The sequence below is a fragment of the Scylla paramamosain genome, chromosome 36, assembly GCF_035594125.1.
Source record: "Scylla paramamosain isolate STU-SP2022 chromosome 36, ASM3559412v1, whole genome shotgun sequence".
Taxonomy (NCBI): domain Eukaryota; kingdom Metazoa; phylum Arthropoda; class Malacostraca; order Decapoda; family Portunidae; genus Scylla; species Scylla paramamosain.
Window position 1 is genome coordinate 16,299,408 of NC_087186.1, and position 5,000 is coordinate 16,304,407.

At 40.2% G+C, this 5,000-nt stretch overlaps 1 protein-coding gene across 5 annotated transcripts in view; it reads left to right on the top strand.

Moving 5' to 3' along the window:
* LOC135091147 (probable E3 ubiquitin-protein ligase HERC4) overlaps positions 1–3,586 on the top strand; it is a 15,385-nt gene extending 11,799 nt beyond the window's left edge. For all 5 annotated transcript variants that reach the window (XR_010262386.1, XR_010262384.1, XR_010262385.1 and 2 more), the window contains 2 exons: positions 899–1,060; positions 1,502–3,586. The gene's annotated coding sequence lies outside the window, so the exon portion shown is untranslated. The remainder of the gene's footprint in view (positions 1–898; positions 1,061–1,501) is intronic.
* The last annotated feature ends 1,414 nt before the right edge of the window (positions 3,587–5,000 follow it).

Sequence of the window (5,000 nt, forward strand, 5' to 3'; positions counted from 1 at the left end):
ACTGGGTGTGTGTGGTGGGTCAGTGTCCGTATGTATGTGTGTATTACCCTTGTGAGACCCGCTCTGTGTGTATGTGTGTGTGTGTGTGTGTATAGGGAGGGAGAGACACGTGAGTAAAGAAGGGAGGATGGGGGTCAGGAAAGAGGAGGAGGAGGAAGAGGGCTGACTGGGTGGAGCTCTTAAAGATGGTATTCAGAAATTACGTGTTTTCTTGACGGCTTCGCTGAGTCACTGTGTTAGGGAAGAGGAAGAGGAGGAGGATGAGGATATAGAAGTAATGTAAGCATAGGTAGGTTTTAAGTTAGTGTTGGTAAGGTTTAGGTGAGGTTAGTTAAGAATAGGTGATGTTAGGTTAGGCCACGTAAGTTGAAGTGTGTTAGATTGTAAGGTTTAAGTAAGGTTTGGCTGTGTAAAAGATGAGGTGAGGTTAGGTTAAGATAGTGTGTTAGGTTAGGTAAGTTAAGGATAGGTTAGACTAGCATAGTTTAGGTTATATTAGATGAATTTACATTAACTTGCATAGGTTAGATTAGATTAGATTAAAGTAAGATTTGGATGACATAGGTTACGTTAGATCATGTTAAGTTATAGCAGATTAATTAGGTTAGTTAAGGTAATTGAGTTAGGTTAGGTTGCATTAGGTTAAACTAGCATAAGTGAAGAAGTTAAGTTAGATTAGGTGAGGAATGAGTAGGTTAGATGAGAGGAGGTGAGGTTAAGTTAGATTAGGTGAAGTGTAGTTGGAAAATGTCATAGGAAAAAATTGTAGTTAATATTGGATGCAAAATATCAAAGTAAGATTAGCTAAAGAATTTTTAACGTTGGGAATAGTAATCCATATATATATATGGGAGTATATTTTTTGTAACAGTGTGAATGATAAGATTCCATTTTTCAGTGTTGCCATGGTGACGGTGGTGGTGGGCATGACACAGATGCGGGAGGTGGAGTTTGTGCCCAATGGAGACATGCACCTGGACAAATTGTGTTGGTCATTGGTCAGACTGGAGTTTACATGTGTACCTCCTTCACCATCATTGGTGGACACTTCACCATGAGTGTTAGTGAAATGTGCTCTCTTTGTCACTTTATTTGTATATCAGAAAAATTTAAGGCCAGTTAGTTGTCTAGACTATAAGTTTTAAAATGAGAAATAAAATCTACATATTTTTTTAAAAGCAAACAGTTAAGGCATTGTAAAGTAAAACTCAAAATACATTTTGGTTATTATTTTTTTTTGCAATCAACAACTTTCATGTATAATGAAATAAATACATTCATCAAACTTAATATCATATTTAATAACAGCTAGAGGTACCAATTTGCAGATGTCTATGGAAAATTTGTATGATAATCTTGTGGCCCAACAAAAAAGGGATACAATGAATGATGACTTATTATTGTAAGAAATCTTTCAGAGTTGTTGTTGTGTACTTCCACATTCCATGGAGACAGGTTTTTCCTTCACCTTTCACCATTTAAAAAGTGATAATTTCAACAGGATGCTTGAGCTGTCACGGTGCTGCTGCTGCTGTCTGCCATCATCCCCCTGACACTGACCACCCTGCAGACACCTTCATCCTGGGTGCCACACGTCACTGCTGCTACAACTCAGAGCAACTGGAGCGCAAGCCAGGAAGGGAGATAGTTACTTTTCACTTAATTTGTTGTTTATTTGAGGGCCTAATGACAGACACATAATGGAATGAGTATTTGTGAATGTTTGTTTATATCTAGATACAGCATTCACATATCTTTTAAGTGCCACCTTCCAAAAACAATGTCAGCCAGAAAAATAACTGATGAATCTAATTACATTTCAAGTCAAAAAGTTTTCCTTTAACCACTTTGCTCCAGATGCTTAAAAACATGCGTTGCTCACATACATGGCGTCGCGTAGGCTCGTCACTGGTAACTTATCTAATTTCTAATAATTTCTAATATAATTTCTGTGTGTGTGTGTGTGTGTGTGTGTGTGTGTGTGTGTGTGTGTTTTATATATGAGTGACACTGGCCAAGGGCAACAAAAATCCAATAAAAAAATATGCCCACTGAAATGGCAGTCCCATAAAAGGGTCAAAGCAGTGGTCAAAAGTTGATGAATAAGTGTCTTGAAACCTCCCTCTTGAAGGAATTCAAGTCATAGGAAGGTGGAAATACAGAAGCAGGCAGGGAGTTCCAGAGTTTACCAGAGAAAGGGATGAATGATTGAGAATACTTGTTAACTCTTGCATTAGAGAAGTGGACAGAATAGGGGTGAGAGAAAGAAGAAAATCTTGTGCAGCGAGGCCGTGGAAGGAGGGGAGGCATGCAGTTAGCAAGATCAGAAGAGCAGTTAGCATGAAAATAGCGGTAGAAGACAGCTAGAGATGCAACATTGCGGCGGTGAGAGAGAGGCTGAAGACACTCACTTATGTTTGTGTGTGTGTGTGTGTGTGTGTGTGTGTGTGTGTGTGTGTGTGTGTGTGTGTGTGTGTGTGTGTGTGTGTGTGTGTGTGTGTGCGCTGATGCAGCTGAAGAAGGTTGCCTTATGATAATTATTGACAAATGAAGGTAATGGATGCGCATGTCATTACTACTTTTTTAAGTGTGTGTGTATGTGTGTGTGTTATGTACACACACACACACACACACAAAGAGAAGTAATAGACACGCATCCTTTACCTTCATTCATCAATAATTGTCATAAGACGACCTTCCCAGCTGCATCATTACACACACACACACACACACACACACACACACACACACACACACACACACACACACACACACACACACACACACACACTTACACACCACGTAGTGTAGTGGTTAGCACGCTCAGCTCACAACCAAGAAGGCCCAGGTTCGAATCCCGGGCACGGTGAGGCAGATGGACAAGCCTCTTAATGTGTAGCCCTCTTAATGTGTAGCCTCTTAATGTGTAGGTACAGGATGTAACCCGAGGTGATGTGACTTTGCTGCCCCGGTGTGTGGTGTGTCATTGGCCTCAGTCCTACCCAAAGATCAGTCACCATGAGCTCTGAGCTCTTACACACACACACACACACACACACACACACACACACACACACACACAGAGAGAGAGAGAGAGAGAGAGAGAGAGAGCAAAATGGCAATGAATGAAACAGGGAGGAGGGGGAACTGTGTGTGAATGAAAACATCATCTACGTGAAACATTTGATTGATTATAAAGCACATGTGCATCATATATAGTCATGAATGTGGAGGAACAGCAGAGTGAGTGATCAACCACAGAAAGGAGAGAGTCGGACGTGCGGAGAGAATGGAAGGGGAACAATTTGAGAAGATAAGCATGCAAATACATAAATATAAGGTGGAATAACAGTGTTTGGTGGGAAGATGAAAGAGAGATGCCTGTTTATGAAGCAAAATGATTGTGCAAGAGAGGAATGATTGGAAAACCATTCCCACCATAGCCAACAGACCTTACACCATATTTTTACAAACCACAGCATCTCTATTCATCCATTCTGTGTGTCTTCTCTTCTCTCTCTCTCTCTCTCCACTCTTAATGCTGCTGTGGGTCTCTGGGCTGGAGTACATCAGAGAAAGATTGACACCAACTTATATATGAGAGGATGTTGTCTGTAACTATGCTATGGGGACATTGCAAGTTTGTGGGGTGTAGTGAATGAATAAGTGTGTCCTCTATAGCATACTTAAAAACCACACTCTCACATGGAATGTGAGGAGTGACACTGGGCAGCATTACTTTGCTCCTTAGAGATGGCTGGGTTCCTGTGGATGAGTGGGCCATGCTGTGCTTTGTTTGGTATTGTGATGACTCTTGCCACAATCAAGTGTCTCCCACAGAGTAGTGGAGTACCTATGAATGGTGTTGACCCAAGCTGTCCAGGTCTCATCCAATGCCTTAATATGATTTAGATGATCAAAATGGTTTAACTCACCATTTAATCAGCTGACTGATTTGAATGGAGAAGTATGTAATGTGTTGTAGCCTAACCATCCCTGCCAGCATGGTCAGACTCTTGGTAGTAACCTGAAATGCTCCTAGGTAGTGAGTGTCATTGCACATAATGATCTTTACTTTGTCAGTAATTCAATGATACTGAATATTACTCTACTGGATTTTGCTCAGCACTGCTTGGTAACTTTTGGCCATAATCCCAGGTCTGGAATGATATGAAGCCATGTTTTTACATTCCATATGAGACAGGCAAGCACTATGCTTTGCCTGACTGATACCTGTACTTTGCATTTATGACCCCAGGTAGTTCATCACTCTCTCTCTCTCTCTCTCTCTCTCTCTCTCTCTCTCTCTCTCTCTCTCTCTCTCTCTCTCTCTCTCTCTCTCTCTCTCTCTCTCTCTCTCTCTCTCTCTCTCTCTCTCTCTCTCTCTCTCTCTCTCTCTCTCTCTCTCTCTCTCTCTCTCTCTCTCTCTCTCTCTCTCTCTCTCTCTCCTCTCTCTCTCTCTCTCTCTTGGAATTATACTGTATATTAGGAAATATCATTAAAGAGTGTGTGTGTGTGTGTGTAAAAAGTGTTTGCATTATTGTGCATTTGATGTTATAGCCCTAGGTACTTAAAGTTTTCTGGTTTCATGATTTATAAAGATTGCTATTTTTAATAAAGTTATTGAAATTGTTATTGAGTGTTTGTATTGAACTCATTAGCTTTGTAATAGTGTGCGTCTCATCATGCATTCATTAATGATGTAGAGTGGAAATGTCCACTCCTATCATGCATAATATCAATGCATTATTGGTTTATGTTGTTATTTGTGTATAAATTGTAAAGTTATGCCAGTCTATTTTAGTACAAACTAAATATCAGCTGGAAGAGAGGACAGGTAATGGCACACTAAAACACAGGAAGGAACAATGATATAACCATCCAATTTAACAATACACAGAGGAAGAAGAATGAGAAAGCAATAAAAATGGATTATTTAATGGATGATTAATAGACCCTCATTTGTAATGTTATTTCAGGCAAGAATATTAAAAGAGACA